We start from the raw sequence: 25,483 nt of genomic DNA on the forward strand, positions 1-25,483 counted from the left end.
TAGGAGCTTACATTCCAGGGAAACAGGAGACATGATACAAAATAAAAAGCATAAACCACCACAAGTACAGGAAGCAGATCAGTAAGTGATGGGTGTCATTTGAGGTTAGTCAGGGAAGCTTCCCTTCCCCAAAGAGGGCCGTTTGCAGCTGAGATGAAAGACAGCAAGGAGCAGGTTTTGAATATTCCTTTTGGGGGAGCCCGTGAGTGAATTGTTAATGAAGATTTCTTCTGCTGTGGGAATGAGCTCAAGATCAGGAATGGACTGGTCAGGATGAAATGTGACTGTTGTAGAAAAATCTACATGGTAGTGAGTTAAACACACAAGTGCATCGCTCTGTCACATGAAGGAGGTCTTGGTCGACAGAGACCCACCATGTTCCATCTGTCATTCTGCCCAACTGTTCTTCATTCCTTGCTGGTTTCCATTCTCAGGCCTTCTCACGGTCCAAGATGGCATCCGCTAGTTTGTTCCCATTAAAGGAAGCAAGAAAGAGAACGCAGGAAAAGACACACACAGACACACAAAAAAGGTTTTATTTTATTTTTATTTCTTGCAGTTGTATGGAGTTTTTCCAGAAACCCCACACTCTGCGCTTAGCTCTTGGGCTAGAGTTTGGTCACATGACTCCTCTTAGCTTCAAGGAAGTCTGGGAAAGGTAGTCTTCTAACTGGGCCCATAGCAATCCCAGATACAATGTTGGTTCTGTTACTGAGCATGCATGGGGTTTTCTGCCACAGAGGTTTAGGTACTTCAGAGATGGATGTTGCTGGACCCAAGGGATGTGCTGGAACAGAATCAGAGAACAGGGAAGGTGAGAGAGATGTGGCCTGGGATGTTAGGTATATAATGAGTATGCGGAGTTGGTGAGGGAACTAAGATAGGAAGGGGAGAACTTTAAATTGCTCTAGTAACTTAACTAAAGCAGACCCATTTTTTTAAAACATTTCAGTTAAGGTTTTGCCTCAAGATATTTTGGTTAAATTGCATTTAAAAATCTTCAAAAGCAATAGCTTGATAGAGGTGATGATGTATTCTGTGCCAAGTATGATAAGAAGAAAAGCAAGGAAATATATGGTTGAAGATAGAGTGGTGTAAAGTTGTTCTTTTAATAAGAACCTGGTGGTTTGCTGTATGAGATTACACAGCTCCAGGAACAGAATGAAGTCTTGGGCGGGGGCGGGGGAGGAGAGTGCTTCGGGCTCGCTTGTTTGAGTACCTTTGCTTGGGAACCAGCAGGAGACCAGTAAATAGGGCAGAGTGACTGTGCTGTCCTCAGGGGGCGGGGCTCTCCAGTTACCCTCCTTCTTTCCTTTTCTCCCGGCTGGTGTGTAGGGCTCCCCTCTGGGCCTGGTGGGGTCGAGCTGAGTTCAGTGTTGCCTTCCATTTATTGGAGCTCTGTGAAGTGCCTCCCAGAAGGCTGTGACTGAAGGTCCTCCTCTAGGGACAGGGCCGGCAGGTGATTTAACGCGTGTCATTAGGCAGAAAACAGTCGGCTAGCCGCACGCTTGTACGTACTTTGTATTTAGAAGGATGGGAGAGGCCAGGTCACGGGCGCACGGACTGCAGTCATGGCTGTCGGGGAGGGGAGGAACATCCAGAGTCCCCCGGAACCAGAGCACAGGCAGTGTGGCAGGACTGGGGTGCGGAGTCACACCCAGTGTTCCTGGAATACTTCATGGAATGCTGAGTTCCTTCTAGAATCTTCCATAGATGCAGTTATGTAAACTAAGAACCTCTGTTCATAGCCATGATTCTGAGAGACCCTGCAGAAGCCTTAGTTTTGCAAAGTAAAAATTAGACTCTGCACGTACAGAACGAAGTAGCTGCAGTCGTTTTAGAGGCGTTTTCAGCAGTGGTTCATCCTCGCCACACACGTTTGCGGAATGCTGGGCTGGGGATGCAGTTTTGACCTGTGACAGTTCCCTGCCTGTTCCCCTATCCGTGGGGGCAAAGGGTGGGTGAGAAGAGGCACATGTACAACAGTAGATTCATATATGTATCAGATAGTGGTGATGCATGAATGAAGAAAGTAAAACAAGGTAATGTACTAGAGAGGGGTGGGGCTGGGGGTGGGGGGAGGTTCCCCAGAGGAGGTGACTGGCTATGTCTTTAATGACGAAAGGGATGAAGCCATGCAAAGACCTTGGTCAGAGGAAACAGCAAGTGCAAAGGCCCTGAGGTGGCAATAGCTTGAAATGCCCAAGAACCTGTAGGAAGTGAATTACAGAGAGGAGAATGAGACGTTTAAAGGGACATAAGGGAAAAACATCTGTTTTGGGGCTTGTTTCAGTGGTAGGTTAGAGGTGATGGAAATGACACTGGTTTTGACCAGGATTGGGGTTTGCAGATGAAGGTGTGTGGGTAAAAGTGGATTGGGAAGTGGGGTGGGGGTTAGAGAAAACGTTCCCTTTTGACCATGGTAAATTTGAGATGGCTTTTGAATATCTTAAGTGGCGCTTTCAAGTTGGAAGTTTAATATGTGAGTTTCAAGCTCAATAGACAAGTCTGGGGTGCATTGTGCTCAGTGGGTAAAAACTAAAAAGTATTCTGCATTAAGCCTCCATCAGAAAAGAGGTGAAATCAAACTTCTGTTTCAGTTCTTTTATATTTCCACTAGTGTTTGACTAGAGAATTCATTTTGGGGTATTTTAACATGGCAAATGAAAACAAAAGAGGTTTATGTGTAGAGGAAGAGATTCAGAATCATTGAAAAAAATAACTTACCTGTAGTTATTGTAGTTCTGCCCGTAGTGTTTTGCAAACAGAAGAGAACAAACCTTTGCTTTTGGTAATGAGGGTGTAACTTCTAAAAGTGCTCAGGGCCAGCAGCATAGCATCTCCGATACGATGAGAGAAATGCACTCCAGGAAACATCCCGGTTAGCAAAGCCCCCTGCCCAACCCGTGACTTCTGCGAGTTCCCTGCCATCTGGTCCCTGGCTGGAGAGAGGAATTTTTCTTGTATATGCGTCTCCATGGCAACGAGCTTGCAGTTGATATGGAAAGTAAGCAGTTGCCTTAGCAACGGAGTTGCTGATGTGGTGGCTTCCCTGCTTTCAGGGAATGGATGAGCTGACCAAACTAGTTTAGATGCATCACGCAGGGCGCCGTGATGTAGGGCTGCACACGCTGGCCCTGCCTGTGTAAGATCAGCCCCGCTTTCAAAGAGATCGCAGGCCCTCCCTTTTCCCGAAGGCAGGGCTTACAGAGGTAATAAATCAGACCAAAGCAGCTGCTGTCAGTTGAAATAGATTACAAGAGGGATCTCCTGGTGGAATTTATTTAGTTTCGGGACATATTTGGTTGCGAGGAAGAGAAAGCCCCTCACGTGGGCATAAGGAAAAGAGAGCTTGTCCCAAGCACATAATAATCAGTCCCAGGGACCAGTGGTGAGGAGCAAAGCACGCCGCGGGTCCACGGTGATTGGGGTTGCTGCCTCCATCCATCCCTCTGCGGCCACATGGATGCTCATCCCTGCCCTTCTCTGGGAACCTGGTCCGGTCTCCTCTTTGCAGCCTGGCTTCCCCTGTGTGGCTCCTAATTTCTGCTACCTCACGCCCTTGGCCTGCTGTCATGGAGTGTTGGTGCCACCCCCTGCAATGCGATGACTCCAGTGCCCAGCGACGTTGACCTCACCATTTGTCGTAGTTACAGACACACCGACTTCTGGATTAGATGTTCAGCCCAGGTCACCCAGGGGCAGGGTCCCCGGGATCAAGACAGCTCCTAGGACTGTCCCTTCGTCTGGGATGGGGCTTGGGCTTGAAACATGCCTGCCCTGAAATGTTTCCTGGAAAGCCTTTGGTCTTTCAACCACATTTTTTTCATGATGAAAATAAAAATAAGAAGGAACTTCGGAGCGTTTCTCTTTGTGTCCCCGCAGGACATCTCTCGCAGGTGACAGAGATGAGGCCACCAGAGGACTCTGGACTGTCCTGAGCCCCTTTCCTCCTTCTTGATAGTCTCTGTGATGACTTCATCTTCCTTGCATTTCGTATCCATAAATTTGGGGCTGCTGGTTCCCAAACTAGCAAAGTTTTTCTTCGGTGGCTGCTTCTTCCTGCAAGCTGCCCTCAAATTGCCTGTAATCATAGGGTTGAGTGATCACCAAAAATTATGAACTCTAGCCCCCTGTTGTAGACCGGCATAGATGCCAGCTATCCAGTACAAGCTGTCCTGGTTTTCAAGATCAAGGAATTGGGTAATGGTCCTGTTAACCACTATGTACCAGCCCGGGTCACTGCATTGAGATGTTCGACGTGGGGGAAATGTAATTACTCTATGCTGGGAACTGGAGATATACAGAGATTACAGAACTCTGGCTGGAGTAGTTGGGGCAAAGATAAAAAGAGACCAGGCAGGTCGGAGGACCGTTGTGAGATTCCTTACTTAAGGATCTGTCTTGATTAAGTCTATATTCATTATCTCTGGTTCTTTGACTTGTTTTAAAGGTTTTTCTCCCCGTCCTCTCCACGCCTGTGCAGTGCCTGGAACTTTCTCATAACTCATTCATTCACCCAGCAGGTGTTGATCGCATGCTTATAATCAGACTTTGTGCTAGGCAGCAGGAAAACAAGGATGATTCCAGCCTAGTGGAAGAGAGAGGCTTAAGTACACATGCAGCGTGACTTAGAATACCTATGCAAGGTGCTGTGGGAGGGGAGAGGTGACTGACTCCTGGTTTTTGTATGAGTTGATTGACAGGGCATCTGTTGCACAGAGAGGGTTAATAGAGAAAGCTGGGGTGGTGCGCAGCGGGCTGAAGCTGATGTTAGGGAATCTGGGTTCTAGAGCTAACCTGGTCACCAACCAGCTCTGTGACCTTGGGCAAGTTCCTGGACCTCTCGGAGCCTTAGACTTCTTCACTCAGTTCAGTAAACTTTCTGTGTGGGCCCCTTGTGTTTATTCACTGAGTTCGTTCAGTCATTAATCTGTTCGCTGAGTTAGCCTAGAGTTGGCCTAGATTCACGGTCCCCAAACTCCTGACCACAGAGATGTTATCCTCCTCACTCCGTGCTTTTGTCAGGCACATGGGATGACCACCAGGTCCAGGTCCAGAGCAGCATCAGACAGCCGGTGGGCCGAGAGCATTTCTTCCCGGAGCACAGGACTGGCTGCGGCAGCTTACACAGCAGGGTTGTGCAAAAATCTGATTCGCAAAAGGCTTTGGGCAGGAGTGGGAAGGAAGACCCATCCTCTCAACGCTCACTCTACAGAAGACCCTTTCCATCGGGGAACCACGGGACTGTGTTGGGAGTGACCTGCGCTGTGATTAAAACTATGAACCAGACCGGTGTGGCTCCGTGGTTGAGCAGCAACCCAGGAACCAACAGGTCACGGGTTTGATTCCCAGTCAGGGCACATGCCCAGGTTGTGGGCTTGATCCTCAGTAGGAGGCAGCTTATCAATTATGTTTCTCTCTCATCAATGTTTCTATCTATCCCTCTCCCTTCCTCTCTCTTTAAAAACCAATGAAAACCACAAAAAAAGAGAAAAACATCAATGAAAACATATTTTTAAAAAACTGTGAAGTCGCATAGGTAGGGACTCACTAGCTGTGCCTACATTGGATCTTGGGGCTCCCTGGGACCCCCTGGGTCTCGTTCTCATCTGTGTCCTGTAGTCAGCAGTTGGGACCCAGCTCTTCTGAGCACTCTCCCAGTGCTCACGGACCCCGGGTTTAGAGACCAGCAGCGCTAAGTAAGTATCCTATCCCTGGGGAAAGGGGATTGTAGGTGTGTGCGTGGCCGTGTGGGCACCGTTGGCACACACGTGTACCTGGCCGGATTGCTTAGGCAAGGCCTGTCCACCTTGGGCTATTGGTTTCTTTCTCTCCGTACATTTCTCTTGACCATGTTATTCTTTTACCAGAAAGCATTTAATACATTTCCAGCCAAGTAGGGGCTACGAAGGGCGTGTGCGATTTTCCTCATATTTCCTCCCCAGGTTCCTCCCACAGGCAGGCCACACCTGGGCTTGCTCTTCACTTTTGCTCCTCTGTCCCCGCCATTCCAGACAAGCCTGCCGTCTGTGCAGACTTGATTTATTGCCAGATGGTTATTTTCGTAGCAGTGGTTGAGTTTTATGACATGTAATCCTAGTTGGTCTGTTTTTTTCTCTGTGCAAACTATTTGGTTGGCACACTTGGCACCGTCTGTTCACCCCGGTGCGGAGGTGTGCAGCTTAGGTGGGTGTTCGTGCCTGTCACCTGGCCACGGCTGCTTGAGGTATCGGTTACCCTCGGCGAGTCAGAGACAGCCAGGGAGGTTTTCAGATAAATCTGTTCAGAGATGGCAGTTTATTCACGCAGTGTCACTGTTGGATTCCTCATGACGCCCTGTGTTCGCCTGTCTAAGCATGCGCTGCGGTTGAATTGTGTCTCCCAAAAAGATGCAGAAGTCCCAACTCTCGGCACCTGTGGGTGTGGCCTTATTCGGAAATAGGGTCTTTGTAGACATGATCAAGTTGTGATGAAGGTATACAGGACCGGGCGCTTAGATTCAGCGTAGTCAGTGTCCTTACAGGAGAGACACAAACACGCTTACGGGAAGGCCGCTGTGGGAAGGTGGAGGCAGAGGTTTGAGGGATGGGGGACCAGCCAAGAAGCTCCAGGACTGCTGGCGGCACGGAGCTGGGAGAGGGCGTGGAACTCCTGGTCTTTCAGAACTTCCGGAGGGAACTGACCCTGCGGACATCTGGAATTTGGACTTCCAGCCAGAACTGTGAGAGAATCAGTGTCCATTGTTTGAAGCCACCGTTTTTTGGCACTTTTTTTTACCGGAACCCTAGGACGCTGTTACAGCAACAGAACGAAGTAGCAATGAGTTTCTGCCTCCACGAAAGACTTCAGGATAAAGTCCGACCAAAGGGACTTGGGATGTGCAGGGGGACTGTGTCCTTCTGCCGAGCAGGGGCCTGAGCTCAGCCCGGACAGGCCCTGTGGCCGCACGGGGGTGGGGCTGGTGATGGACAAGGATCCTGTGCCCTCGCCTCCCGAGGTTAGACCTTTCCCACTCCTAACACCCCTGTTCCAGCCCATGAGAAACCTGACCAAGTTAGGGGGCAAATGGCTGTTTTTCCTCTTCAGTTTTCTAAAATATATATATATTTTTATTGATTTCAGAAAGTAAGGGAGAGGGAAAGGGAGATAGAAACATCAGTGATGAGAGAGAATCATTGATTGGCTGCCTCTTGCACGCCCCCTACTGGCGATCGAATCCACAGCCCCGGCCATGTGCCCTGACCAGGAATCGAACTGTGACCTCCTGGTTCATAGGTTGACGCTCAACCACTGAGCCACACTGGCTGGTTCCTCTTCAGTTGTTGATGGTGAATGAGACCATGGATCTTGATGACAAAATGGGGAGATTTTAAAGGGTTTTGGTTGTATATTTGCTACACAAATTGCAGGCAGGGAGCACAGTGGCACAAACCCGTGGGGGTCATTATTCTGGGACCGTAGCTAACTTGTCATGCACTCGAACTTTCTTTTCTTTATTGGAAATGATGTGTAATAAGTCCCAGGGTGCTCTTTTTCTTCCTTTCTCCCCCCTCCCCTTAGGCTACCCTGCTAGCGACCCACAGGTTGAGAACCGCTGCTGTAGAGCCTAAGACCATTGGAAAACACAGATATTTACATTACGATTCATTAACAGTAGCAAAATTACAGTTATGAAGTAGCAACGAAAGTAATTTGATGGTTGGGGGTCACCACAACACGAGGAACTGTATTCAAGGGCCGCGGCATTAGGAAGGCTGAGAACCACGGCGCTAAATGAAGGCATTTTATAAAAGGCTCTTCTCATTGCTTCTCTTCGGGGAAGGTGTATGGGTGATGGAGCAGGAAGAAGGCTTAGCTTCTTCGGTTTATTTGAAAATCCTCTTTTAAACTCAGGACATTCATCTCACCTTCTCAAAACCCACCGTATTTTCTGGAAGGCACTCTTCTTGACAGAATTGCCTTTCTTGGCTCACGCTCCCTGGTTCGAGTGCGAGGTGTTTACGGGCCTATCTCCCTTGTCCTTCACCATCCGGGACTGCGTCGTCCCCCAGGCCTCTGTCTCAGCGGCCCATTCACTTGCCATTCGTACCCACAGCAGGGTCTTCGATGCATTGAACCTGCAGGTGGTTCTTACCGCCTAAAGATCAGTTTGAATTGGCACAACTAGGTGCCCTACCTGCCCAACATTTCTACTCTGAGCTGATCTAAACCTTGGCCCTGGAGGGACTCTTGTTTGGAATAACGCGTGCTTAAGCTTTTGATGGAAACCTGAAATCCTGAGACTCAGTCTGTACAACTGCGAGTGCTCACGTCACATGTGCTCTTGGTACAGAGGCGGACGGGCTGGCTGGGTCCCTTTAGAATTATTAATGCATCGGCTGTTCCGTTCCCAGGGACTCGGTGTTTGTACGACCTCGGTTTTTCTAAGCATCTGAGGGCACTTTTGTCGAGTGTCTTCCATTTGTCTGTTATGACAGCATTTTATGTCTGAGCAGCGGCCGTGCCCTTTCGCTGGGCTGCTGTTCGCGGAGGAGGACTCGCCGGCCGCCCCTGAAAGCCGAGGTCAGTCTGGGCTGGCCGTGGGCGGCCAGGCTGCTCCCTGGGTTCAAGGTGATTCTCGCCCCCAGAGTCCTCACCCTCCTTAATTGGCCCCAGGAGACCAAACATAAATAAGTAAATGCAGTTCCCTGCACACCAGTCCTCTGGATTGCGGAGGGATGAATTGCTGTTACGCTTAGCAGCTAGAAAGAGAACTTCCGGAGATACTGCCTAGGGACACTGTCATCTCACCCGTTCTGAAGCTCTGAGCTTCTTTCGTCAGGGTCCCCCCTGTCCCAAAAACTGCTCAGAGCAGGGATTCTGGCGAGCAACTGGACTAAATGTAAGTCTGGGCTATGCCTTGTAGCTGGCCATCCCTCCGTCTGCGAGGACTTTGGGGGAATCTGGGGGCGGTGCCGCTCAGGACACCTCTGGGAATGCCGGGGACTTCAGGGCGTTTCCGGAGATTTGGGTCATCTGCGTGGATTCAATTACTTTGGAACTTCCTTGTGCCATTTTTATTTTCTGTAATACTGTGTATATTATTTTGCTAGGCTTTCCCCCCCCCTAGAATAAAGGCACATCCAATAATAAGAATTCTCTGGTATCCAATACAAAATGATAGTGTTGTCAGTTTGAAGAAAAAGCAAATTGTCTGCTGTGTGGGTTGGGATTTCCTCTTAAAAAAAAAAAAAAGCAGCTTAGAGAAAATCCCTGAACATAGTCTCCTGATTGAAAAATATATTAGTGGATTTCACGGCTTTATCATTTTCTTAAAGTAACAGGGTTTTGTTTTGTTTTTTTAATACTTTTAAAACATTGTGTGTATATATATTTGCTATTCAAACATATGGCTGGAAACATTCCCAGTGCAAAATTTGTTATGGTTTACAAAAACTGAAAAAAAGTCTTTATTTCATAAAATTGTCTAGTTGGAAAAAAAACCTTATTATTTCTTAGGTCTAACCCTGTGCCAAGGGCCCAAGGGCAGGGGTCCCCTGTGTAGCCACGACCAGCCGGGTCATTTCTGTGAGACCCCCATGATGGGCTTGCTGACATCACGTGCTGACACCTGCAGACCACCCTCTGAATGCGAATTTCCCTTCCTGCGCATCAAGTGAACGCTCCCAGCCATCCCACCTAGCCTGCCGGCCAATGCATCAGTTTCAACAGCTTTATCTCTGTAGCACGTTTGTGTGTGTGTGTGTTTAATCATTTGGATTGTTTGTGTACTTTGCCCTTGTTTTATAAAAATCAAAAATTGAAGAGGTTAATAGTACGAGTTAGGAAGAGCATAATTCTCCTAAACACACCCATTGAGAAAGAGCTGGGAATCTTTGGGCGTATCTCGTGGGCCTTGATTGGGTAACTGGGGAGTCTGGGTCCTGGAGGGAAAGAGGAAAATTAAAGGGCGTGTGTGAAATGCCTCGGAGGAGCTGTGGAATCAGAAAGGGTAGGTCTATTTAGGGGTTTCATAATCGTCCTGTCCTTGTTTTTTTAATTTTTATTTTTATTTTAAGCCCTCTGAGAAGGAACACGCCTTTATGCTTGTGAGGTGTGTGTTGTAACATACACGTTTTTTACTTTTCTGCATTTTACTTGCAAACTCACTTTGAGGAAAGCACCACAGATGGGAAAAGGGTTGTTACGGGAACCCAGCAGATCTGTAAGTTTCCCCTCTGCTGCTGTCCTGCCCACTGGAACTTCCCCGATAAAAGTTTCTCAGCATCCTTGAGGTCAGCCCCGAGTCACCCTGACCCCCCTCCCAGTGCCTCCGATGTCCAGCTTCCCTGGATTTTCTCGTTCTAGGTCACCTGACTTTGGACTGGACTCTCCTTTGTGGATGCCCCCTGGCATCAGAGGGCAGTCTCGGGCCAGCACGCTGCGGCCCCGGAGCCAGCCTGAAAGCCCTGTTTCTGATGTGTGAAATCCATCCTGCTTCATCCTGTCTTCCCCCTCAAAGGCTTTGCCGAAGTCTGTTAGGCATCTCAGTGTTGGTTATCCTGCTTCTCACCTGACCTGCCACCTTCCCATCTTTAATGATGCCTCTTCCAAGAGGGCTTCCTTCAGCTCTCCTGCTGGGCCCCATCAGGGCCCTCCCTCCCCAGCACTTAGCCAGGTGCACCTAGACGTCCATTTGTTCCTTGTTTACCATCTGTGTCCTCCAAACGGAGGACAGTCCCTTGCACAGGAAGCTCCTAAAGTTCTGCTGAATGGGTGAGTGGCACCCCCATCCTCCGGTTCCCTTGGTGCTGAACCTGGCACTTGGCTTTGATTCCTTCTGTCCTTGGTCATCCGTCCACTGAGAACCCAGAAAGAGCAGAGCCCAGCACCTGGCCCTCTGGACCTCGGCCAGCAGGTTCCACACTTTGCCTGAGGCCCCACCCTCCATCGGTGAGTTGATGGTGCAGCTTTTCCTGTCTCCAGGTTCTGTCCCCTGTGGCTCAAGTATTGTCACCACCGGATCCTCTGCTCAGGTGTCCTTCTTGGTTGCTGCCACCCATGGAAGTAAGTTCCCATCTCCACCCTGACTTTCTGGACCCTTCAGAGTCTTCACCCATTTAACTCTCAATTTTATATTGTTCTCCCCACATGCCCACCTCTGGAGACAGGCAGGTCCTTGTCTGTTTTACAAAATCCCGCAGGCATGGTCCTCTGCTCGTGCTATCTTCACCTCGGCCCCTCTTCCTTCTCCCTTCCGTCTACCCCAACCCAGTTCTTTCCTAAGGGCTCGGTTTTGAAAGCCCATCTCCTTAGTGGAATCTGTTCTTCTCTCGCCCTTGGCATGGCTAGTCTGTCTGTGGAGTTGATAACAGTCTGCCATCTTGTGAAATGCAGAGCAGCACAGGTGGTTTCTGGAGCATGGAGGTTGGAATCACAGAGACCTAGGTCTGAATGCTTCTCCCGCCGTTGGCTAGCTGTGTATCCTTCAGCAAGATCATTGCTGTTACTAAGCTTCATGTTCTCAGCTGTGATGTGAGAATAAGAATGTGTTCCTCTCATGGATGTTTAAAGACCAAGTGATAGGATGAGGGTACAACTCCTGGGATATCGAGAACACTCAGTAAATACTGTACTGGTGGTCATTGTCCCTCTGTTGGTGCTGTGGTCTGAGTCATGTCCCCCTAAAACTTGTATGTTCAAGTTCTAACCCCAGTGTGATTGTATTTGGAGATACAGTTTTTAGGAGGTAATTCAGGTTTAAATGAGGTCATAAGCATGTGGTTCTAACCAGTAGGATTGGTTGCTTTATAAGAGGAAGAAGAGACGAAGATCTCTCTCTCTCTCTCTTCACACTGGCCCACTACGGACAGGCCCTGCGAGGATGCAGCGCGATGGTGGCCGTCTCTAAGCCAGGAAGAGAGGCCTCACCAGGAACCCACCTGACCGGGCAGCATTTTGATCTGGACCCGTGAGAAATAAATGTCTGCTATTGAAGCCACCCAGGCTATGGTATTTTGAGGAAACAGCTTGAGCTGACTAATACAGTTGGCTTTCCCTCTAATGAGATAACGATTTGTTGAGCTGACGTTAATTGAGCGCTTATTATGCATCAGGCAGTTTCTCATTTAACCTCACACGTCTAATCTCTCCGAGCTCATGACCACCTAGGCAGATTGGTTAAGTAGCTTGCTGAGGGTCCCATGGCCTACCAGCACCAGGATGAGACCGGCTACTGCGCGTGTGGCCTTCGTGAGGCGGTGCCTCCTGGAGGTGTGCAGTGTGTGCCCGGTGACCCTTCGTGGTGTCCCTGACGGGAGGCCGCATCTCTGACTCCAGATGATGAGTTCCTTGATGTCGAGCAGTGCCTTATATTTTATCTCCAGGGGCACTTAGGAAATGCTACGTGCACAGGAAGCAATTAAACAATAAATTTCAGTTGGCTAATTTTTCCCCAACAGATCTACTTGTGGGGAAAAGAGTGAGATTTTCGCCTTAACCAGTTTGGCTCAGTGCATAGAGCATTGGCCTGCGGACCTAAGGGTCCCGGGTTCGATTCTGGTCAAGGGCATGTACCTTGGTTGGGGCTCGATCCCCAGTAGAGGGCCTGCAGGAGGCAGCTGATCGATGTTTCTCTCTCATTGATGTTTCTAACTCTATCCCTCTCCCTTTCTCTCTGTAAAATCAATAAAAAAAATATATATTTTTAAAAGAGTGAGATTTTCCTCCTACCCCGGTCCCCCGTGTGAGCCCTGAGCAGTTTGCTGTCAGTGCAGGCATTCGAGTGCTGAGGGGGAGAGGAAGGGAGGATCAAGTCTTCAGTGGCTGATAGGAAACCTTTGTTAAGTCGGAACCCTCTGTTCTTCCATTCTCTCTGTGAGAAGATGAGTGTGAGAATGGCTCTCGTGGATGCGACTTTGCACATTGGTTCTGAAAGTGGTTCTCGTCTTGTTTTCTTCCTCCTTTGTTTTCTTCTCCCTCTTGTCTGAACTAAATTTAAGAGATCGGAGGGAAGGTCCACCAACTCTCTCTTTCTCTCCCTCCTTTTTTTTTGCCTTAGTCTTTATTATTCAAAAATAAATGTGCTTCATTCCTCAGGATCCAGATGGCTTTGCTAGTAATTAATGAATCCCTCTCTTCTCAAAAGTTGATGAGTTTGGGCTTCTGAAAAGATGAGCCACATGAAGCCTAATAGGTTCAGAGTCTTGGGGTTATAGCTTGTAGACTTCCAGGACCCTGTGCACAGACAATGACATGCAGTCCTTATCAGCACGTTTATAGTCTATACCCCACTTCCCTTTAGTAAGGATTACGTAGACATATGACAAGAAGGCTGTTAAAGTAAAATTCAAATATGGACAAACGCTTCAGAGCAGCCGTGGGGAACCTTTTTTTCTGTCGAAGGCCATTTGGAATATTTATGACATCATTCGCGGGCCATACAAAATGATCACCTTAAAAATTAGCCTGCTGTATTTGGTCAGACATTTAATTCACTCACCCCTAATGCCTTGGCAGGGCCAGACGTTCCCCACCCTGCTGTAGAGAGAGAGAAAGAGAAAGCCAGTATTTCAGATTTTTAGGCTGATGTATTTGCTGTGGTTGAGTGACCTGATAGCCAAGGTGAAAATGGAAACTGAGCAGATTACATAATTCTGCTTCTCTGGTAAAATGCCAATTCCAGAGGGAGTCCTAATTCTCAGGTGCTAGTTTCTCAAAAGAATAATGCATTGCGGGCTCTTTCTCCCAGGGATAGAAAACCATGTAATTTACAACAGGTATAAGAACCCTCACTGTAGTGTAAGAAGTGATCAGGGTTTTTGCTCATGCTGTTAGTTATGACCCTACTCTTTGCCCCTGGATACCTCCTGTAAATCCTTTAGACTTTGAAAGGAGTCGCCTCCTCCAAGAAGTCTTCCATGCTGCTCTCTGTCCAGGCTGGGCTGAGTGCCTCTCCTCAGTGGAACCGTAATACTGTGGGTATATCTTTATCTCTCCACCTCCATACTGCTTTTATATTGCCTCTTACAGCGAGACCAGGTGTTTCTAGGACTCATTCCTGGGATTGTGGTAGGTGTGTGGCTCTATGTAAGGACCATCCCCTGTGTTTGCTCCCTTTAACACTCGTACGTCCCCCCTCACCTCTGGAGAAGGCCGGCGTGTCGGAAGATGTCTTCTGTTATGTGGTGTGTGGTGGGAAGAAGCAGGCATTTCTCTGACTATTCATAACGATTTAGACATTGATAAAAGTCGCATTTCCCAATTAATAGGTGAAAGCATATGAATTGCTTTATATTTTTGTGGGACATATGCTCAGTTCAGACTCCCTGAGGTCTTATTCAAATTACCGAAAACCTGGCCTCTGCAGTGTAATTCACAGATGGTACTGGCTGTAGCCAAAAAAGAAAAAGACGGGGGAAAACAAGCCCTCCTGTTCAAAACACAGAACTGCTCGAGTGCTCTGAGCAGTAGGGTGTCGAGGGAATGGTGTTGGGCTGGGCCTGCCCCCCACTTCTACCCAGCTGGACCCTCTAGGTGGGGAAGACGCTTCACTGTCCTTTTACCTGCAAGCTTTTGTCCCTGTTTTCCCTGCCTCGAATACTACCTTTCTTTCTTTTTTTAAAAAAATATATTTTTATTGACTTTTAGAGGGAGAGAGAGAGCAAAACATGGATTGGCTGCCTCCAGCCAGATGTGTGACCGTGCTTGGACCAGGTGAAGCTCTGGAGATAGTTGAGAGGATCAAGCAAAAGGCCTGGGGTCAGCTTTTCATTCATTTATGCAAATGTTGACTGGGCACTAGACTTGGCAGACGCTCTGCAGGGCCAGGGTTTGGGTGTGGAGTTAGTTAGGGAGGGCTGTTAGGATCATGCCTCCCCACTGCCCCCCACGATGTTGTGGCCAGATTCCAGAACTGGCCCTCTGTCCTCAAAACCCAGGCGTGATTCCCGTAACGTGGGAAAAGAGATTCACTTCTTTGCCTTTCTTAATAGTTTTTATTTGCATTCCTTTGTTTCCAAAAAGGTAAAAGTTGCATAATATTAAATACATATTTTAAATATCCTCTGATTTTAATACTTCAGAACCATTTTAAACATGAGAATGTTTCTTTTTAAACATTTTTTCTTTTTTAAAATTGACTTTTAGAGAGATGAAGGTAGAGCGGGGGGGGGGGGGGGGGGGGGATACTGATGCGAGAGAGAAACATCAATTGGTTGTCTCCCAAACGCACCCTGACCAGGGATTGACCCTGCAACCTGCGTATGTGCCCTGACGGGGAATCGAACCAGCCACCTTCTGGTATATGGGATGACACTCCAACCAACTGAGCCACATCAGCCAGGGCGAGAATGTTCCTTTTATTTAAAAAAGACACGGCTTGACTCTGTGTGACACACCTCTGCTCAGCGATGAACGTTCGATAACAGACAGACGGGTGCAGTTTAAGAGTCTCTCCCAGGGTACACCCAGGCGGCAGGGATCTCCCCAGACGTCTCTGGCTCTGCGAGAAGGTGTGTCCTGGGAATACGCAGGCACCACGATTCCAGGATGTCTGGGTATTCCCCAGCCGATGCGGCAGACAGGAAGTCATCCTGAAGAGCTCTCGCAGCTCCCACCCTTCTACACACGCACACGCACACGCACACACATGCACACGCAGTGTCCTGGGAGCACTTGATTTTCTGTATCAGTGAATGGATAATGTGCACAAGTAACAAGAGCTTTGTCCTCCGGAAACCTTCCCTGTTGTGTTAGTCAGCTGGGGCTGCCGGAACAAGGAGCACAGCCTGGGGGCTTACACAACAGGCAGGTACTGTCTCCCAGCGCCGGGGCTGGAGGTCTGAGATCGAGCTGTTGGCAGGGTTGGTTTCTTCTGAGGCCTCTGTCCTTGGCTTGTGGACGGCCGTCTTCCCTCTGTGTGTGCCTGTCCAGATTTTCCTCTTCTTTCAGGGACACCCGCCATAGATTAGATCAGAGCCCACCGTGACGACCTCATTTAGCTTAATTACTTCTGTAAAGATCCTATCTCCAAGTACAGTCACATTCTGCGATGGGTTAGGACGTCGGTACGTGAATTTTTGGGGCGGGGAGCACCCGTCAGCTCCGTACACCAACGCGGACGTGTGGAGTACTGATTCTCTCTGGGATAAGACTGTACCCATGTGATAAGGTCACCTCTGCTTCCTTTCCCCTCCTTTTCATATTCTTCTTATTAAAACATTCAAACCTATACAAAAAGTGCAAGAATAGTATAGTAACCACCTATCTACCCTACTCCCTAGAGTCAGTAATTGTTAACATGTTATATGTGCTTCATCTTTATGTAGAGATATGAACCAATTAAAAGAAAGTTGTAGGCTTTCACCCTTTAAAATGTCAGCACGAGTCCCTTAGGAATAAAGACATTCTCCTGTGTAACCTCCACACCATTATCGCACCAAGAAAATTTAAAATAATTCCTACAGCATCAGATATGTAGTCTCTCTTCAGATTTCTCCAGTTGTCCCTCCGAGTCTTTAATAACTATTTTGTGTTCTGTTAAAACTAGGACCTAATGAAGGTACAGGCATTGCAACTGGATTTTGTATCTCTTTAGTTTCTTCAGTCTGGAATGATCATACCAACCCCCATCCTTTTTTATTTTTTTGAGATGATCAAGGCAGGTTGTTTAGGGGATGGATGCCTCCGATCCTAGATTTGGCTGAATATTTCCTAGTGACGTTGTTCAACTTGTCTCTGTGTCCCCTGGAAGTCAGCCCCAGATTCAAGCTTGTTTCAACAGTTGCCAGGTGATGCTGGGCACTTCTTAAAATCAGGTCTGACCAGGGTGTCTCACTGCCAGTGATGCTAAGTTCAGACACTGGCCTCAGGTGGCGATGCCACTTCCCTCCAATGGATGATTCGTTTTTTCCCCTTTTGCAATTAGCCCATAATCTATGGGGGACCTTTTGGCACTGCCTGCATACTCATTGATGATTCTTGCCTGAATTATTTCACTGGAGGGTTCCAAAATGGTGATTTTTTTTTTCTTCAAATTTTATCATTAGTTCTGGGTTACAGTTGCAACTATAATGGCTGTATTATAGAGAACATGATGGGTGTGATTAATCATCATCTCTGATGGTGGCAACTAAGTCTCTGTGAGTATCACCGTGGACTCCTAGGATTTTATGTAGCCAGTGTTTGTATTCAGTTGTAGCCATTGTTTGGATGTCCCTTTTCGGCTGTTTTGTTAATATTCTTGGAACGATCCCCTTTTAGTCTTTGACTACTTTCTTGCTTTTTCTGCACAGAACTCTCCTAGGCTCCTCTTAGACTTCCCATTTGCTGACTGGGAGTCATCTGTTTCTCCTAAAATCCCCGATTCCTTTTAGTGGAAAAGGGTATGTAGAAACCAAGTCTGGGTGAGGGGAGTGTTCGTTGTGGCTGGGGTGCTAACGTTTTCAGGGCTTGCAGTGGACAGAACTAAGGACAAGGAGACTCGGGAGTTTATTGATCTCTCCACGTCACATTTAACGTCCCTGGGCGTTTCTTTACATCTTTGATTTTGTACTCAGAGCTCTTTGCTTGGCTCCGGATTCTGTTAATAATGCTCTCAACACATCCCTCTTCGCTTTTACTCTGCAAGATACGTAAAATTGTTTCAAAATTATTGTTACTGTTAACAATCATTCTGATTAAAACATAGCATTCTTTTGTAGATCTTTTTGTCCTTCGTATGTACATCCCACTAGGTTGAGTCAGTATTGAGTTTAAAAGCTATGTGAAAGGATTCTTTTCTCTGTGAGGTTAGGCTGCCAACCTAGCTAGGTTATTTTGTTTGCCTTAAATTTTTTTTTTTAATTTTAAATGATATGGCTTGCTCTTTTTTAAAAAAATCAACCTTATTGAGACATAGTTTAATACATTTATAATAAACTAGAGGCCCGGTGCATGGAGATGTGCACTGGTGGGGTCCCTCAGCCTGGCCTGCACCCTCTCGCAATCTGGGACCCCTCGGGGAATGTCGGGCTGTGGGGATCAGGCCAAAACCGGCAGTCGGACATCCCCCAAGGGATGTAGTAGTGTGTGAGTGGCAGGCGGCCAGGGAGGCCCCGGCTGGGCGCCGTGACGCTCCTGCTCATCCTGGCCCCGCTGCGTGTGCTGCTGCCGCTGCCGCTCAGTAGCGCTGCCGGGGAGGCAGGAGAGGCTCGCGCAGCCACAGCTGTGAGCCCGGAGTCTGGCACCCTTCGGTCATCTGAGCAACGCTCCCGCTGTGGGAGCGCACTGACCATCAGGGGGCAGCCCCTGCGCTGAGCGTCTGCCCCCGGTGGTCAGTGTGTGTCATAGCGACGGTCAAATGGTCCACCGGTCGCTTAGGGTTTCATATATAGAGATGCACCATTCAAAGTGTTTTGATTAATGTGCCTATTCCTATGTAACGGACAGCTAAGTGGAGAACAGAATGATTTCAGCACCACAAGTTGCCCTGTGATCCTTTGAGTGGGTCTCCTCTCTCTCCACCCAAACCCTCAGGCAACTACTGATATATTTTTCTCTCTCAGTAGAGTCATTTTACCTTTCCTAAAATTTCATGTGACTGAAATCATAGAATAGTAGACTTTTATTTCTAGCTTCTTTTACTCGACTTAATGTTTTTGAGAATCATAAATATTGTGTGTATCAATAATGCATTCCCTTTTATTGCGGAGCGGTATTCCATTTTGTGGAGAAATCATAATTTGTTTATCCTGTCACCAGCTGATAGAGTGTGGGTTGTTTGCTGTTTTCAGGGATGAATAAAGCTGCTCTGAATAGTCTCACAGAAGACTTTGTGCAGATATATGAGTTCATTTCTCTCAGGTAGACTTCTAGGAGTGGGATTGCTGGGCCCCATGGTAAGTGTATGTTTCATCTTACAAGAAAATGCCAAGCTGCTTTCCGAGTCGGTCGTGGTAGCTCCCGTCCCTCCCAAGGATTTGTGGGGGCGTGCTTCAGTAGCTCCCCGTCCTGACCAGCACTTAGTACTGTCGGTGGTTTCAGCGTCAGCCATTCCACTGGGCATGTGGTCACCTCTCATGATTTTAATTGTGTTGTTCTCCTTTGGATTGCACCATTTCTTAGTTCCCAAATCAACATTCTATGAAAAAGGATAGTTTGTGAGGTTTTAAACATATTTTTCTCGATCCCACTCTCAAAGGTGTGGTTGCAAGGACTGGCCAGTCTGTCGAGCTCCATGTTGTCAACTGGGTCATGAACCAAAATGGACATAGTCCATGCCTTCATGGAGCTTACATATTAGAGAGAGAGGAGACAGACGTGAATCCAACAGCCTCATAAATAAATGTAAAATCATGACTTTGCCGTGTGCGGTGGAAAGAGCGGGCTAGGGCTGTTGTGTCTGTATTTCATCATGGGTTCTCCAGAAAAATGAATCGTCTTATGTGCTCCCTTTCTTAATACTTATTGCAAAATTTCTAAAATGCTGTTACTCTGGGGCCTGTCGTGACAGGTTCAAGCCTGGGAAAGGAAGCAGCACCCCGCGGTTGGAGCCCCGTCTGTGGATACACCGTGATGAGCCTTCCATGACCATTTGGCTTCAGAGGAAGTCGGATATCGACTTGTTCCTCACACAGCCCCGGCTGAAACACACTTTCAGTGTCTTTAAAACTATGCCGGCAGCACGTGGTTTACACTTAATGGTGTTAACTGCCTTTTTAAAATTTTGTTTTTAACATTGGGGATACACTAGATTTGAATCATTCCTCAGTGATTAAAGAATGTCAGTGCATGTTACCAGTGTTTTGATTTTTAAAAATTACATCTTACAAATTTGATGGGAGATTTCTCACCGCCCCTTCCACCCATGAGCCAGCTCATAGCTTTTATTTAGATTTGAAACTGGTTGATGTTTGAATTTCCTGGAGATCAGCCTGACTTAGTACAAAACACCAATGGCCTGTCTTCATGATGAGGTTGACTGTTGCGTCTTAAATGCTTAGAAACTTTATTGGGTTCAGTGTTGTTATAGTAATTGCATTCATGCCATGTTGCTATTATCTGCCCTATAAAGTGTTTGAGATAAGAGGTTGTTTGAATCAGCTCTTCTAAAACTGGAAACTTCACTGACACTTGTCCTATTTGTGATTTTTTATGCAATTACTGTGAGTCTGAAACATAATAGTAATCATGGTGCACTTATAAAGGACTTCCACAGAGAACATTTTTAGTAACTATACCTTTCTAATACTGCAATAGAGTATTCATGTTTGAAAGCTTCACCTTGTAAGAAGACAAATTCTCTTACAAAGTATACAGCCGAGTTCATTGTTTTGGAAGTATTGGTGATATATCCCCCTACCCCCATCTCCCTGTTGGCTGTCCTCTGTGACTTGGAGAAATTGCAAGGGAATTACGATGTACATATTGTGGCGTGTGGATTCCAACAGTGAAATTCTAGGGTGATCAGTTTGGTGTTTATTTTGCCAGTCACTGTCGTGGCAGGACAGATGGCACACTCAAACCGGAGTAGCCGAGGAACACTTCGTAAAGGGTTGGCTCCCAGCAGTGAGCAGGGACACCAGAAACCAGCGTCCCCTGCCCTGAACATCTCCTGTGTACACGTGGGAGAGGGTGGGGCTCCTGGTGGGCAGGTGGGTCATGATGGGAGGTTTTTGGTTTTTAATATCTAAGGATCTTCCCTTAATCTAAAATATCTAACCCTAACCCCACACTCTTCAGTTAGGTTCTAATGGTCTTCATTTTCAAGCACCTGATAATTACATCCCCGCCACTGGGAGATGGCAGAGTCTGGGGAGTTTTCTCCCAACGAAGGGCCTTCCTTCCCTGCAGAATGGGAGTGCAGAAGGTGGGGCTGGCCCCTCCGGGAGCACAGAGTACACCGCCCGCAGGCTCTTCTGCACGTGCGGGTGACCTGGGGTTTCCACGCAGATTCACCACGGCTTAAATGGGCAGGTGAGCTACCGTTCCTGAGTGCCCCAGGCTGGACCCTGTCCTTGGGGCTGCCACCCGGGGGAAGAACGTGCTACTGAGATGTGTGTGCTGTTTCATTGTTGTTTTGAGGAACAGCCACACAGTTGAAACACCCCGAAGTCCAACACTTCTTTCTCTTGTCTTAAATGGTAGATAACAGTGTCTTACATATGCACTTTAAATCCTTACTATGTACTTGGGTGAAAAACATGTCACGGAAGCAGCGTGGTTTGGTGGGAAGGTGGAGGCAGCTCAGAAGACTGAGGTTCAAATCCTGACTCTGCTGCTGGCTGATAATGATCTGGGGCAAGTCCCGGTCATTTTGGAGCTTGTTTTCTTGGCTATAAATGGACTTAATCTTCCCGGATTCCTTCACCGAGTTGTTCATAGCCACCTGAGGTATTGGATCGCCCTTTGAAATTTGCTATACAAACGGAAAAGTGATGTTTTGTCTGCACTTGGTCAGGTGCCAGCAACGCAAATATACTAGGAGACTCATAATAATCATAGTAACTTTTGACTTTTTCATTGGACATGAATGGTTAAAGAAAGTGTGTGTGTGTGTGTGTGTGTGTGTGTGTGTGTGTGTGTGTTGTAAGAAAGCATTTGTATGCATGCTCCCATGTAAGGATGTACGTTACTTAGTATAGGTGATCCAGGAATCATTGGTGATTTGACTTGGAGAGACGTGTGGTGCGGTTTTATGCAGTTGGCTGCCTACCTGATAATGGTGTTTGTCACAGACTCGTTTTGATGGTGAGGGTTAGAGGTTCCTGAGCCAAGACTGGTTGCATTTGATCTTAGGCAAGTTCCTTAACCTGTCTGAACGTTAACTGCCTTATCTGTAGGGTCAGAATACTACCTACCTGGTGGGTTTGTTGGGAGAATGAAACGAAACAATGCACGAAGGATGGCTAGGCTAGTGCCCGGCGCAGGCTCAGGTCTCAGTTAATGTTGAGGGCTATTGCTGTTGCTTCTGTTACCGTCTCTACTACTCTGTCTGTGTGCACCTTAAGTGGGACTGACTTAGGCCAGGTGACTCAGCACTATAGCACTGAGTTGAACTGTCTTGTGTGTAAGATTTCCATGGATCATTAAGCTGGCTGTGTTTGGAAACCTGAATTAATCATGGGGGCAGGGTCTGCGAGTGTGGTTGGTACGTATCCCCGCGCATTCCTGGACAACGCACCCAGATTTCCTGTCTGTCCCTCCCCTGAGGGGAGATCGGAATACCGGCTACGGCAGTTCTGACCGAGATCCGGTTCAGGGCTAATGAAATGCTGGTCAGGGTGCTTTTGCACGTTCCCCGGGACGCGCAGTGTAAAGTGTTGTTCAGCTGGAGGTTTCCCCCTCCGCCGTGTAATCAGGTAACGCATAACCCTTGGCAGGCTCTCGCTCTGGCAGTCCTCTTGTTTGCTGTCGTGTCGCCGTGTGTAATTGTCAGTTATTAATCCACCTGAGGAGCTTCTGGTTGACTCCCTGGAGGAGCGCTCTTTGTGTCTGCGCCTCAGGTTGCAGTGCGTTCTCAGGTGAGCTGAGAAGTGTCCGGTCACAGGGGTGTTGTCTCAGGTGCCCTGTGGCCCAGTAACCATCTTCTAGGTCACTGGGCTTGTGGCTCTGGTGAATCCCCATAGTGACCAGTGCTCCGTTGTGGCACTGGCCTTCCCAGGTGACACACATCACATTGCCACTCACACTCAGCAATCTGCTGGGTGGGTGTGCAATTTCTGAGGTTGGCAGCTCCCCCGTTTGCAGGACCACACAAACCATTTGTAATGATGAGATTGAAGACTAATGTAAATTGCCTTTTTAAAAAATTGTTAATTGATTAAAAAAATTTTTTTAGAGAGAGAGAAAAGAAGAGAGAGGGAGAGAAACATTGATGTGAGAGTGAAATATCAATTGGCTGCCTCCTGCATGCCCCCTACCAGGGATCAAGCCCACAACCCAGGCATGGGCCCTGCCAGGAATTATACTGGCAACCATCGCTGCATGGGACAATGCTAACGCACACTGGCCAGGGCTAAATTGCCTTTTAAATACTCTGAAAGGAGTATTAAGGGCCTCCAGGAGAGTCGGTGTGGGGCCAGGAGGGGCGGGCTTAGTCGCCATCCATGGCGCCCAGGCTGTAGGCAGCTGCTGGAGTCACTCAGGCTCCCCCCGGGGTTTCCTGTGCTCTCACGTGTCCTAGGGTTCAGGTCAGCTAGTCTTTTTGGGTAGACTGTTCACTTGAACTTTCCCTCGGCCCCCTTAGCGTTAGTCACAGGATCCGTTCATCCTGGAACTCCACCTCCCTTTCCTCTCACCCTTCTCAGTCTCTATGTTTGCCTGGAGCGTGAAGAGGTCTGTGGTGAGTTCTGGATTTTTTCTTCACTCATCTCCCTCCCCAAACAAATTCGGCCCCGCCCTCTGCTCCCATGGGCTCGGTCCATAGCTTGGCCAGCATCTGCCAGACTGAAGAGGAATCCATCACACTTACAATGCCCTGTGGTCGTGTGGCTTCCCCCTGCGCGGATCAGGGATGGTTTCAGGGTTGTCTTTATAGCAGGAGCCACAGCCTCAGGGTCCAGGCCTTGCTCAAACCCCGTCTGTGGAAAGGTCTCTTCTGCTGCTGGAACACTTGTGCTGACTTTGGAGGTGCTTTACAGGCACTTTCTCCCTGTGAGGGGGCTCCCGCTGGTTACAGCCGGAGCCTGGGGGAGTCCCACACCAGGGCCTGCAGGGGGAGTGGGTGACGGTGCGTCCCATGGCCAGTGGTCCCTCCTTACAGAACAAGCAAGTCGACAACCCCACTGTGCATGTTGTACTGAGAGAGAGGGTCTTTGTGATTTTTTTTTATTTATTTTTTTTTTAGTAAATGGCCATAACTCCGGCTCAGTATGCTCACACCTTGTAACTGTAACTTTTACCTGGCCAACAACTTGGAGTTATGGAAATAAGGTGATCACATTATATGTGCCACTTAGATAAGATCCTATTGGGACATTTAAAAATAGATGAGCAACTGCGGACAACCAGCAGATAAAGTGGCGGTAGGTGGGCCAGTGGTAATCCAGCCAAGGCCGCCTCTGCCTTCAGACCGCATGCGCTTATTACCCTCCATAAAACGATACTGCGCTAATTATCACGGAGGCCTCTGAATCTGAAGGAAGTGGAGGGACTGGGAGAGGGAGGTTCAGTCCAGAGCCAGAGCTGCCTGTCCCCTTTCCCCTCTTCCCTTCGTTTACTGTGTTTGTAAAAGTCCTTTCCTGGGTCTTGAACTTGTAAGATAACTGAGTTTTTATTTCTGGCAACATAAGGAATGTTGAATTTTATCTCCTCTCATGTCTCGGAGCTTTAAGTCAGTTTGCTTTTTGAACTAAAAAAAAAAAAAAAGAAAAAAAAGCATGTAAGAGGCGATTTAATATATGTCTTTAATTCTACCGTGTGTCCTTGAAATTTGCTTAACGCAATTTTAACTTTAAGGCTGTTATTAAAACATTTCAAAAAAGGATTATATCCACATTTCAGACAACTTTATCACATCATTGTACATTCCTCTTTCATGGATGATAAATAAAACCGTTTAAATTTGCATATCTTTGTTTCTGTAATAAAGTTATTGGCAGTTAAATGGTCACGGAGGATTTATTTTTCTATCCATATATCCTGGGGCAGGGGGAGGGGGGTTGTTGCCATGCCATAGCTTGACTTCATCTGAGTAATGCAAGTCTCAGACCATGGCTGGTAGGAGAGGTGTATAAAAGCACCCCGTTTCTTACACTTCCTGTGTGCTCTGTGGGTGTCTGGGGAAATGGTGAACATCTGCAAACCTAAATTGGGAGAATCCAGGTTGGATAAGTGCCGTGATTTTAGAGACGCCAACTCTTTGGCCTTCAGACTTGGAGGATGAGGGCACGGGTGCGTCTCTGTGTGAGTTCCGTTGCTTTATTAGCACTTATGAGTGTAGAGCTTGACAAGATTCATAAGTAAATATGTTTTAGTTGTTTGATTATTTTACTACCGATCGTTGGGAGCGCACTAGCCCTTGACCGCCTTTGGCAGTTGGAGAACAGGAGTCCAGAGCAGCGGTCGCCAACTGCTGGTCCGCGGACCGCTGGTGGTCCGTGAGGCCCGAAAGGTTGGCGACCGCTGGTCTAGAGAGTACATAAAAGAACTCATTTCAACCCAAACAAACACCTACTAGCTCCCGATTTGACATGCTTCAGACTTGGGGCCTTACCCCCAATCCCGTGAAATCACATCTGTGAGTGCTGGAGGGTAGAGGCAAATAGCAGTGGGGGAGGGGGGGAGGGGAGGTTAGTAACTAATGAATTGGTTTCCCCTCGCTTCCCCTCCCCCAACCTCACCAGGCCAGGTTCCTCCCAGAGTTCAAGTTGGGGCTACTTTGGTTTTATTTAGGTATTAATGTAAGGAAATGATTGACTCTTTGCACATTGATTAACCCCCCCACGCGCCTCCCCCCCCACAGCTGTCCAGCTACCACACTCCTGTGCCTTCCCCACTGTCCCACCTGCGTCCCCTTGCC

General features: G+C 47.8%; 1 protein-coding gene and 1 long non-coding RNA gene across 8 annotated transcripts in view; one reads left to right on the top strand and one right to left on the bottom strand.

The window, feature by feature from the left end:
• Positions 1-25,483, top strand: part of FOXN3 (forkhead box N3) — a 361,268-nt gene that overhangs the window by 159,650 nt on the left and 176,135 nt on the right. The gene's annotated exons all lie outside the window — the stretch shown is intronic.
• Positions 539-1,655, bottom strand: LOC129149102 (uncharacterized). Its single transcript, XR_008556054.1, has 3 exons — positions 1,519-1,655; positions 1,220-1,440; positions 539-787 (listed from the first exon to the last, which is right to left on the bottom strand). It is a non-coding gene; the product is annotated as an uncharacterized LOC129149102 (long non-coding RNA).

Source organism: Eptesicus fuscus, chromosome 5 (assembly GCF_027574615.1).
Source record: "Eptesicus fuscus isolate TK198812 chromosome 5, DD_ASM_mEF_20220401, whole genome shotgun sequence".
NCBI classification, from domain to species: Eukaryota; Metazoa; Chordata; class Mammalia; order Chiroptera; family Vespertilionidae; genus Eptesicus; species Eptesicus fuscus.